Raw genomic sequence first — 12,054 nt, forward strand, 5'->3', positions numbered from 1 at the left:
TGCCATCTTGGCTGGCTGTACAGGGTCCCCACAAGGCCATGGGGACTCGATCCCCAGCTCTGAAAACTTACCCCTCAGAGGCACTCCTTGACAAAGGGCCACCCCGTCATCTCCTTCCCGGAGGCCACATTAGCAGATCGAAGACCCAAGATGTCTTGCAGAGAAGAACCCATTGGCCCCAGTGACTGGAACGGTGGCCTGTGCCCTGGCCACCACCTGACCATCAGCCCCTTCCTTAGCTATGGGAGGAGGTGTGGGAAATAAGACCCCACTCCGCTCTCGCTGGTCTTTCCAGGAAGAGAGAGAAGCCATTGAAGCCCAAGTTCTTTTTTCCAGCGCCACGGGGGCCCTCGGGGAGAAGAAGCATTTGAGCCAAAGCAGATACACTCACACCTTAATTCCACCTTTTATCTCCCACTCTGGGACCTTCGCTGAGTCCTTTTATCCTGACCGCTGGTGAAGATGTTGAGACCTGGTGTTTGTGGAGGACGCACCGTGCGCCGCATTGTGCACCTGTCTCACGGTCAAGGCTGCTGACCGTTCCCGCCTTTAGACAAGGCAGAGCTCGCTTCTCCACACGTCTTAGGGTCCGTCTGGCTTGAACCAAACAGCACACGGTACTTTCGTCTCTGTGAATAGACAGAAAGATCTTACTAATCTCCATATTTCCTACAGCTCAGAGCAGGATGCCTGCACATGGTAGGACACGACAAATATTACCTTTACTTAAGTGACATTGAAGGAATGAGCGGTGCTGGGGGAGGGGTGGTGGGGCAGGGCTCCTCAGCCCTCCTCCGATGAACATACAACCCAAATCAAATAGCGCCCGTCGCAAAGGCTATCGGTCAAGTCCATGGCCACTCTCACACCCTCAACCTAATGGCAGAAGGCTGCCCCTCAGCCCTGCGCGGAGAGAGAGGCTCTCCAAGACCCCGGGTCAGTTGGGAGCAGGAATTGGAGTCCTGGAAATGGATACCAGTAGTGGTCGGCAGGGGGCGCACTGGGCGCGACGTCAGTCACCGGTGGTGTCCTCCAGGCTGGCAGAAAACCGAAGGAGACCTCCCCGGTTGCCTAGGAGCTGATGTAAAACAAGATGTAAAGGAGACTCTGGAGAAGGGAGCTCAGAGCAGTGACAACAGTTTCATCGTACGGAAGACTTTGGGACATTTTTGTTGCAACAGAGACATTCTTGTTCCATTTCATAGTTGTTGATACAGTCCTGCTGACCGTCAAAAGGAGCACGACCTCAGACAGGAGCAGCCCCGCGAGCCTGGGCACGTTATTTACACCCCCTCCAAGCCTCAGCTTGCCCACCAGGAAAGATGGCGTTTTAAGTGTCCTTTGAACTCTGACAACTGATTTCTACTCCACCTGACGAGTCCAGAGCCAGAAGGTAAATAAAGCTGTGCGGTGCTTAGGAAGTGAGTCCTAGCTGTCGCCGGGACAGCGGCCGCCCGCGGTGGGTCCTCAGTAAGTGATCACCGACCTGGCACCAGCCTTCAACTGATTATATGCTCTGAGTTCTGCTACCAAACTTCCTCGGGAGCGCTAGAGAATAATTCCCTTTTCTTCATTAAATCTCTGGGGGGGGGATGTATTTTGAATTTTAAACAGTCACCTTTTACAAATGCATTTCTCACTCACATTCTTTGAGTGCTTCTTACGTGCCAGACGCCTACGTGCTGATGGCCTGGCACGCGTGACCGCATTTAACTGTAGTCGCTTCTCATGACAACATGATGATGCGGGAATGATTTTTTGGTTGTTTTTAGATGCAGGAATTATTAAGCCCCATTTAATGGATGAGGAAACTGAGGCACAGTAAGAATAAATAGTCTGTTTGGGGGCACCTGGGTGGCTCACTCAGTTAAGCTTCCGACTTTGGCTCAGGTCATGATTTCATGGTGCATGAGTTCGAGCCCCATGTCAGGCTCTGTGCTGATGGCTCAGAGCCTGGAACCTGCTTCAGATTCTGTGTCTCCCTCTCTCTCTGACCCTCCCCTGCTCACACTGTCTCTCTCTCTCTTAAAAACAAATAAAACATTAAAAAAATTTTAAATAATAAAAATAAATAAAATATTACAACAAAACAAAAGCAAAAACAAAAAACCAGAGCTGGGTCTGGGAGGCAGCAAAACCCAGAAGGCTAAGGAGAGGCGCTCCTGAACTCCACCAGGATCTGATACTGACTCCACAATTTGCTCCTGAGGCTGAAGATCACCACATCCATGACATGGGGGAGCCTCTTTGCTCCTCCTCGCCCTGCCTCACCCCTGCCCCGGGGGGGGGGGGGGCCTCACCGGGAGTTCTGCAACCTGTAGCCAGAGGCACAAGAGTGCTGGGGTTTGGGGTGTGGAACTAAGACCACAGCAGAGTAGCTGGCACTTGTCCAATCAGGAAGAGGCCAATGGCCCAGTTACCATGGCAACCCAAGTCTGCTGCAGGAGCCGCTAGTGCTCAGGTCTTATTTGGTCTTAGGGCTGCAGTAGAGAGACCTAGAGATGTGTGTTGTTGTCGTGATGGTGGGGGCTCCCCACGTGTTTAAATAACTCTCTTCAGGGGCACCTGGGGGGCTCAGTCAGTTAAGTGCCGACTTCAACTCAGGTCATGATCCCACAGTTCATGGGTTCGAGCCCCGTGTCAGGCACTGTGCTGACAGCTAACTCAGAGCCTGGAGCCTGTCTTCGGATTCTGTGTTTCCCTCTCTCTCTCTCTGACCCTCCCCTGCTCATGCTGTCTCTCTCTCAAAAAAAAAAAAATAGTTCTCTTCTGCACTTGGCCAATAGAGGTGGGCATGGGGTCGTGCACACTGAGGAGCCGGGGTCTTTCCGGGGCGTGGAGGATGCTGACTCAGCCTCCGTGGAGAGAGACGCCTTAGAGGACTTGGGCGCGTGCTTTCTACATGTCACCAATGCTACCTGTGCTACTGTCTACTGGGCTGCTAGTCAGGGTGGCTCGCTGGTGATGGTGGTCACAGCCAGGGACCCGGATATCCGGCCTTAGCATTGGGACAGGTGTTAGGGGAGCACGGGCTCTGCACGGGGCGCTGGCACTGATGAGCTGTGTGACTGTGGGCAAGTCTCTTGGGCTCTCTGAGCCTCAGTGCCCTGCCTGTCAAATGGACAGCAGAGTCTCCCCACATTCCTGGAGGGTAGGGATTCTGGACCATTTATTTGTTCATTCCCCAAATTTATCATGATGCGCTTTACAAATATTTGTAGAGTTAATCACATTGAATATATGGAGAGTGTGTACTTGTCAGAGCAGATTGAGTTTCTTTTCTGATGATTTCATTTTGGTATAAGTTTGCTATTAGTTTAAGGAATCAAAGCATAATTGGGTATGTAGTCTTAAATGCATTAAAATAACTTAATTCCCAGTGTTGAGGTTTGCAGATCTGGAAATCAAAAAGATTTTCCCCCTTATTTGTGTCTGAATGAGTGAAAGAATGAGGGGGAGGGGAACACCTTCAACATTTCATCTGTGATGAAAAACTATAAACATAGAGGGGCGCCTGGGGGGCTCAGTCAGGTAAGTGTCCGACTTCGGCTCAGGTCAAGGTCTCCAAGTTGGTGAGTTTAAGCCCCGCGTCGGGCTTTGAGCTGACAGCTCGGAGCCTGGTGCCTGCTTTGGATTCCGTGTCTCCCTCTCTCTCTCTCTCTCTCTCTCTCTCTCTCTCTCTCTCTCTCTCTGCCCCTCCTCTGCCTGTGATGTCTTTCTCTCTCACTCAAAAATAAATAAACATAATTTTTAAAAAACTTTAGAAGTAGAAAAATAAGGATGACTTGCAGATCTAGCTTCTGGTTCATACAAAAGAAAGAATATAAAAATTGGGAGGGCTGGTTTGTCTCTAAGAGCCTTTTACTCCGGGTTGCACGGCTCGCCACCGTCCCCCAAGCCTCTGGTGAGAGCAGAGCTCGGTATGAAGGCAGAAATAAGTTACTAAAGATCACAGGTGGTTCATATTAACTTCCTCTTCTTTCATGAATAAACTATCGTCCGGAACAAATGGGTGAAAACTCAGAGGCCTTTCAACTAAACCAGACGTTGGCTAACTTTCTGGGAAGGGCCAGGTGGTAAATATTTTAGGCTTTGCAGGACAAAGGGTCTCTGAGGTGACTACTCAACCCTTCAGAGTGGTGTAAAATCCGCCATAGCCCGCACATGAACAAATGGGCACATGGCGGTGTCTAATAAAACTTTATTCATAAAAACAGGTGAAAGTTGGGTTTAGCTTGCTGGCTGTGGGCTGCCGAGCCCTGAACGCAACACTCTGCCTCCAGGTCTCTGATCCGTTCTCTTAAAACAGGTGCACATACATATAAACAGGCGACTAAGTTGTAAGGTTATGATGTATTGCAATTTTATTTTATTTTATTTATTTTATTTTATTTTATTTTAAAATGTTTATTTAATTTTGAGAGAGAAAGAGCACAAGCAAGGAGAGGGGCAGAAAGAGACAGAGAGAGAGAGAGAGGGAGACACAGAACCCGAAGCAGGCTCCAGGCTCTGAGCTGTCAGCGCAGAGCCCGACATGGAGCTCGAACTCACAAGTGTCAAGATTATGACCTGAGCCGAAGTTGGACACTTAACAGACTGAACCACCCAGGCGCCCCCACGTGCTGCAGTTTTAACACAGAATCAAATGGGTGGGGGAAAAAAAAAAAAAACCTGAGTCTGAATGGGGGCTTCCAATCCAGAAGGATGGTTGGCCTCTGAGGGGCAGAGCCCACCTCCTGCTGTAGCCGACCCCTTCCTTGCCCAGCCCCCCACTGTCTCCCAGGAGAGGGGGCTGTGGGCCGAGTTGGCCGAGTCGATCTACTGCAGGGCTGGGAGAGCCCAAAACTGGGCAGGACCTGGGCCGGAAGTGTGGCAGGCAAAGCCCGACACCGCCCCAAGTGGAAGTGTGGACTTAATCAATATGGGACAAGAATTTGCTTTTTGTACCACTCGGGAGATTTTTCGTGGCTTCCTGCATTAGCCAGGGTTCTCCAGAGAAACAGAACCCAAAGATGAAAAGAGTGACATATGAAGGAGTATAAAGAGTGACATATACGTAAGAGGAGACTTATTACAGGCGTCGCTGTGCTGCTGGAATTGGGTGGGAAGCCACAGTCTCCCGTCTGCAGGCTGGAGCCCCGCAAAGCTGGCGGCGCCATTCAGCCCGAGTCCGAAGGCTTGAGAATGGGGAGCACTGTGCCCAGAGGCCGGAGGAGATGGGGGTCCCCAAGCTGAGAGTGAGGCTCCGCCCCTCCTCCTGCTTTCTCTTCTGATCGTGCCCTCAGCCACGGTGAGGGCATCTCCTCCCTTGATCGGTCGATTCCAATGCCAATGTCGCTCCCAGAAATAAAGTTTGACCAGCGGTTTGGACATCCCTTAGCTCAGCGAAGTTGACACATAAAATCAACCATCACAACTACAACTAAAGTAACTTTTACCAAAAGACAATTATGATCAAAGTTAAAAAAAAAAAAACTTAGTTTCTAAGAATATATTTAAGACAAGCCCTGTTATTAAACTTATTTATGTTTAACAACCCCAACGACTCTATCGAGTCGGGTGGGCTTTGGAAGCTGAAAACCGGACTATACTACCCTCCAGCGCCTACATGCAGTTCACAGAGTCAAGAGGCTAGATTACATCACGGCAAGAAATGCTCCCCGGGAGAACTTCTTAGCACAGCAAATAGTTCATCCTTACTTAGGCTCCGTGTCCATCACACGTTAGCCAGGGATCTGCTCAGTGACCTCCCCCTCCAGGACCCCAGGGACAGAGCTGCCGCCATCTTGAACACAGTGGCACGGAGGAAGACGGTGAGAGATCTTGTGGGCTGTAGTCTAGAAGTGGCGCCTTCAACGTTGCTCACGAGTCATTGGCCAGAGATGATCCCGGACCCCCCGTTCCAGGATGGAAACTGCATTCCTACCACATGTCTAGGAGGACATGTTTGCTATCAGATGCGGCGTTCTAGATCTACCATATTCCTCCAGTTTCGTTAACCATCCGTGACAGGTCTAGTGTGTAAGAACATGGTTAGGAATTTGTGCTTCGATAGTGTGTGTATGGGGGGCAGGGGCAGAGGGAGGGGGTGGCTGGGAGAAATTCTCTGGCCCGAGAGGGTAAAAAGTTGGTTTAACATGAAAATATTATCAGGGCACCTGGTGTGGCTCAGGTGGCTAAGCATTTGACTCAGGTCATGATCTCACAATTCGTGAGTTTGAGTCCCACTTTGGATGAGCCCTATTTCTCTCTCTCTCTCTCTGTGTGTGTGTGTGTGTGTGTGTGTGTGTGTGTGTGTGTGTGTGTGTGTCTGCCCCTGTGGGATTCTCTCTCAGCTCCTTAAACTTCTGGGTTAATAATGTCAGAGGAATTGGTGGGACCTGAGCTAGTATCAGGAAGCAAGGGTTCCTGTCCCCGTCAAGGGTCCTTCTAGCTGCACTAAGAATCACATTGACAAGACACAGAACAGCAGGAAGAAAGCAGATTTAATATCATACGTACAGGGAATCCACACAGACATGGGAATTCCAAAGATAGGCGAAGTGGGGTGCATATGCCATTCTGAACCAAGGAGAAGGGAAGGAGTCTCAGACTTGAAAGGGAAGAAATGTAATTCACAGGAAGATGAAAACGCGTACATGTTTGGAAAACCCAACCCTGCTGTACGGATGGGTCACTCAAGATAAAGTGTATCTCTGGAAATAATCCTGATTTCTGGAAAGATCCTCTGATTTAGATTCTTGTATGTAGTTAAGGGAGGGGCAAAGGTTCCTCTGGAGTCTGTAGGGTCTCCATTGCCTTTAGCTCAAAGTAATCCCCGTGCTGATGTGGCTCAGCTTGGGACAGCCTGCCCTTGGCCCTCTGCCTTGGCCTTCCTCTGGGGGAAGGGACACACCCCTGAGGCAGAGGGGACTGCAAGGTGCGTGGAGCATGGCTGAACTGCGGCCTCTTCCTGCTCCCGGGTGAGGCGCTTTTGTTCAGTAAAGAATCCGAACAGCCCTACATGTGGGGTGACCAACTCGTGGGTCACAAGTTCCACAGCCCAGGGATCCCCTGGTCGTGGGCAAACAGAAATGGTTGGTCGCCCACACTGACATGGTAGCTCTGGGTACCAGGGTCAGTTTGTCTATTCTGCGAATTTTCTCAGTATTTGGGTAGAACTAGCCTCACAAAAAGACCGTGGGGACTCGACAGACTTGGGTCTGAATCCCTCCGTTCACGACCTCAGGCAAGTCCGCTGCTCCTCTGAGCCTCAGCTTTCCCGTCCATCAAATGGAGGAAGGTAACATCTACCTTATGAGGTTGCGGATAGGCTCCTTTAAGGAACCAAGGTCTGTAAAGGGACGGGAAATGCCAGCTGTGCCCCTTGGGTGGCAGTTGATTGAATTCCACAGGACAGGAGGTCCTTCCGGCAGGAGGACCTGCACGGTTTGTGTCCATCAGGATGAGCAGGCTGGGGCTTCAACACCGCTTACAAGTTAAAACACTGGGCACCTGGGTGGCTTAGTCGGTTAAGCGTCTGGCTTTAGCTCAGGTCATGATCTCACAGTTCGTGGGTTCGAGCCCCATGTCAGGCTCTGTGCTGACAGCTCAGAGCCTGGGGCCTGCTTTAGATTCTGTATCTCCCCTTCTCTCTGACCCTCCCCTGCTTGCACTGTCTCTCTCTGTCTCTGTCAAAAAATAAATAAAAAACACACACAAAAATTAAAAAAAAAAACCCACCGGGAATGAAAGGGCCAGCAAACTTAATGTCTAACCCGTGCTTTAGCTGGAGACCTCTGTTCCTTCCCTGCTCAGTTCACTGGAAAATTCTCACACCTCCCTTGAGAAGCAGGAATGAATGCATCTTCCCAGCTCTCTGGGGCCATGGGCTGGTTCTGTGCAGAAGTGACCAGCCTAACAGGACAGGGCAGTTTCCACATCAGAGTCACCCATTTATCATGGGAATGTTTGAACTTAAAGTTAAACATTTCATTTTTTTTTAAACGTTTATTATTGAGAGAGAAAGAAGAGACAGAACAAGTTGGGGGAGGAGCAGAGAGGGAGAGGGAGATACAGAATCAGAAGCAGGCTCCAGGCTCTGAGCTGTCAGCACAGAGTCCGATGCGGGGCTCAAACCCATGAACCATGAGATCATGACCTGAGCCAAAGTCGGACGCTCAACCAACGAAGCCACCCAGGTGCCCCTGGACACCTTATGTTTAATGCACACCCTTTTCATCCAGGAGTGTTGCAAAAGTTGACTTCCAGAATCAAAACATGCCAAGTCCACATCTGCACAGACTTAACTGTCCCCTCCCCGCCACCGCCCTCCACCCCTACCCCCTCCTGCCACACAACTGCCTCAGTATGAAAAATAACTCTGATGAAGCCTAGAGTCAAGTATGGGCCAGGTGTGGGCGCCTGAACCTGGCGTAGCCCCCCTCTCGCGCAGCCTGCCTGGTGGTAAATTCTGCACCCCAACCGGAGCGCCCGCTCCAGGTGGAACTCATCGGGAAGAGTCTCCTTCGCACAGCCGCGGAGCTCGGCACCAGGGACCCGACCCCCTCTTCCACCGGGTGAGGAGGAGGGCGATGCCTTGTCCATAGAAGGCCTTCCATCAGTCTCCTGGCTCCCAGCTACGTTCGTGCCTCCCAGAGACTCGCCATCAGAGGCTGACACCCCGTTCCTCGGCAGCCCCCCAACATCATATCATAGCCCGTATTTCTCCTCCTATTCCGTCTGGAAACCTTCTGTGATCAGCTTCCCACCTTCCAGAAATGTGCTGAAACCTCTCATCTGTGATTTTACTTCCCTTTACGACTCCTTCCCTGTCCCTGTTTCTTTTGTTTTTCACTTCAATATCCTGATTGGGGGTGGGGGGGGCTCAAGGAATAAGAGAAGCGAACTGGGCCCGACCCACCGTTTTGAACCAGAAGCCCATAGATCTCTCTTTTTTTAAAAAAATTTTTTTACATTTATATATTTTTGAGAGACAGAGAGAGACAGAGTGTGAATAGGGGAGGGGCAGAGAGAGAAAGAACATAGATCTCTCTTTAAGCAACGGGAACAGGTCACCTTTGGAAAGTCTGCATCCTAAACCCTGCTTTCCACCTTTCATTTAAGTGGGGTGTGAGTCATGTGTAAGCGGGGGAGGGGCAGAGAGAGAGGGAGACACAGAACCCGAAGCAGGCTCCGGCCTCTGAGCTGTCGGCACAGAGTCTCAGACTCACAAACCGTGAGATCAGGACCTGAGCCGAATAGAATGCCTAACCGACGGAGCCACCCAGGCGCCCCAAAATTGCTTGTTTCTGAGTAAGTACTGCAAAAGAGTCCTGTAACTCATTAATTAGCCTTAATGAATAATGTTGACACTTCCTTACTTCCTGCCCGCCCCTCTCCGTGGTGAAACCATGAAAACAAACGCAAAAGCTTGGACACTTTGCAAGAAGACGATAGCAATGATACGAGATCCTGCTGTCCGAACGTACCAGCAATAATTGATGGCACCGTGTCTCTCACGTTACTAAGCATTAACAATAGAAACATGGCTTGTCTCTGTTTCAGACGCGGTATCATTTTTTGTCTGACTATAAATACTATCTGTCTGTATACTCCTAATAGCCAGGCCCTGCGCAGTATGACTTTCCTACATAACCGCTAGCGATGCGTCGGGAATAGGGGATGATCGTGGAGGTCCTGAGCAGAGTAGATGGCATGGTCCTTGGAGCGGGGCGCTTGAGTTGGGCTTTATTTTTTTTTTAATTTTTTTAATGTTCTTTATTTATTTTTGAGAGACAAAGAGAGACAGTGGGAATAGGGGAGGGTCAGAGAGAGAGGGAGACACAGAACGTGAAGCAGGCTCCAGGCTCTGAGCTAGCTATCAGCACAGAGCCCAACCTGCGGCTCAAACCCTCGAACCGTGAGATCATGACCTGAGCCAAAGCCGACGCCCAACCAACTGAGCCCCCCAGGCGCCCCGAGTTAGGCTTTAAAAGTCGGGGGGGGCCTTGAGCTGTGGTGAGAAGAGGTCCTGCTTCATCTCCATGTGCCAGGCTCATTCTGTTGCCAAGGAAAACATCAGGCAGGTCACATCTCCTGCCGCGGGTGTCAGCCACTACGGGTCTCTCCCGAGGTTTCATCTACTCGTCATTGTTCTTCAGGAGCTAAGTGGGGTCTCCGCTTCCATCCCCCTCACCAGCCGCCACCACTGCAGAAAGAGGTGCTTTAGCTGGAGAGGTGTGGCTGCATGCTTCCTTCAGAGGGATTAGACCCCATTCCCAGTGTCCCAACATCCCTGGGATTTTGTGAACCCCTTGGGACAAAGAGATTCTTGTTTCTTTCTAGAGATGATCTTGGGGGGTGTTAGTCATGTGGGAAAGCTTAGGTTGTTGGCTTATTGTGGGAAACTTCTAATAAAATCAATCTGGGTTTTTAGCATATTTGAATGGAAGCCAGGTCTCCAAATGTAGCTGATTTTATTTAAAAAAATTTTTTTTAATCTTTATTTTTGAAAGAGACAGAGAATGAGCAGGAAGGAACAGAAAGAGAGGGAGATACAGAATCTGAAACAGGCTCTTGGCTTTGAGCTGTCAGCACAGAGTCCAACGTGGGGCTCGAACTCACGAACTGTGAGATCATGATCTGTGCCAAAGTTGGATGCTTAACCAACCGAGCCACCCAGGAAGCCCCAAACATAGCTGATTTTATTTTATTTTATTTTATTTATTTTTTAAACATTTAAAAAAAAATTTAACATTTATTTTTGAGTGATAGATTGCAAGTGGAGGATGGGCAGAGAGGGAGGGAGACACGGAATCCGAAGCAGGCTCCAGGCTCTGAGCTGTCAGCATAGAGCCTTTTGCGGAACTCGAACCCATGAGTGGAGAGATCATGACCTGAGCTGAAGTGGGACACACAACTCACTGAGCCCCTCAGGCACCCCCAAATGTAGCTGATTTTAAATGGATTCTCAGAATGGAAAGAACACAGGCTTTGATATTAACTGTTACTGAAGCCAAGCGAGCTAGACAAGTCTAGGGAAACAAGATTAGAATCATGAATAGTCAGAGAAACATCAGTTGCCCTGGGGGTGAACACAGGGAGCCCTGGACCTAGTTAAACTATGAGTCACGTGACTAGAGTCTACTTGGGCAGAAGTAAAACATGTTTTCCTTTAAATGATTAAACTTAGTTGAACTTAGTTCAAGAAAATGTCTTTTTCACTCTGTTTTTTTTTTCTTTCTTTCTTTCCAGGCTTAAAGAGTTCCAAGATGAGATTTGTTTTCTTAAAGAGAAAACTTAAATCAATTGCTTCCAAGTTAGACACATCTGTGGACTTAGAACACCCAGATGACTTCAAATAATGATGTATTTGGCCCATCTCCTACATCTGGATGGTTAAGACTGAATGTCAAAAGAAAAGGAAAAAAAAGGAAATTAGAAAGCCTTCCTCGGTCTGTGGATAATAAATGGATATGGACTTGAATCCTGTGTTTATTCCATTTTCTCTGGCTTAAAGTTTTAATCCCTCCTCCTGGAGTGATAAAACAGTAACATTTCAAGTCTGTGGTTGGGAAAGGTTAGTCTAAATTACGTTTTACCGATCATTTTGCAACTCGGAACTCCGGTTAATGCCAAGTCAAGATGGGTAAATGAGGCTCACGATGCTGGCACCGTCTTCCTTTGGAAAAGTTGGGTTTTTTGGTTTTTGTTTTTAATGTTTTATTTATTTTTGATACAGAGAGAGACAGAGCATGAGAGGGGGAGGGGCTGAAAGAGAAGGAGAGACAGAACCGGAAGCAGGCTCCAGGCTCTGAGCTGGCTGTCTGCACAGAGCCTGATGCGGGGCTCGAACCCACAAATGTGAGATCTGACCTGAGCTGAAGCCAGAGGCTTAACCAACTGAACCACCCAGGGGCCCCAAAGTTGGGTTTTTAAGTGGGAAAGAGAGAGAAAGAAACCAAGTGTAAGTCCAATACACACAAGACCAACAATAACATCCCTGGGGTTGAAGGAGTCTCCTCATTTGGGGGTTAGGTCATCCACAATAATAAGTGTTTTCTTTTATTATCC

General features: G+C 49.3%; 1 long non-coding RNA gene across 2 annotated transcripts; it reads left to right on the forward strand.

The window, feature by feature from the left end:
- The first annotated feature begins 1,121 nt into the window (after nucleotides 1–1,121).
- LOC115290331 lies at nucleotides 1,122–11,467 on the forward strand. Of its 2 annotated transcripts, none has more exons than XR_003908052.1 (2): nucleotides 1,122–1,393; nucleotides 11,236–11,467. It is a non-coding gene; the product is annotated as an uncharacterized LOC115290331 (long non-coding RNA). The 2 variants fall into 2 exon arrangements; XR_003908053.1 differs by lacking the exon at nucleotides 1,122–1,393 and adding an exon at nucleotides 9,255–9,294.
- Nucleotides 11,468–12,054: the final 587 nt, after the last annotated feature.

This window comes from Suricata suricatta, chromosome 4, assembly GCF_006229205.1.
Source record: "Suricata suricatta isolate VVHF042 chromosome 4, meerkat_22Aug2017_6uvM2_HiC, whole genome shotgun sequence".
Lineage (NCBI taxonomy): Eukaryota > Metazoa > Chordata > Mammalia > Carnivora > Herpestidae > Suricata > Suricata suricatta.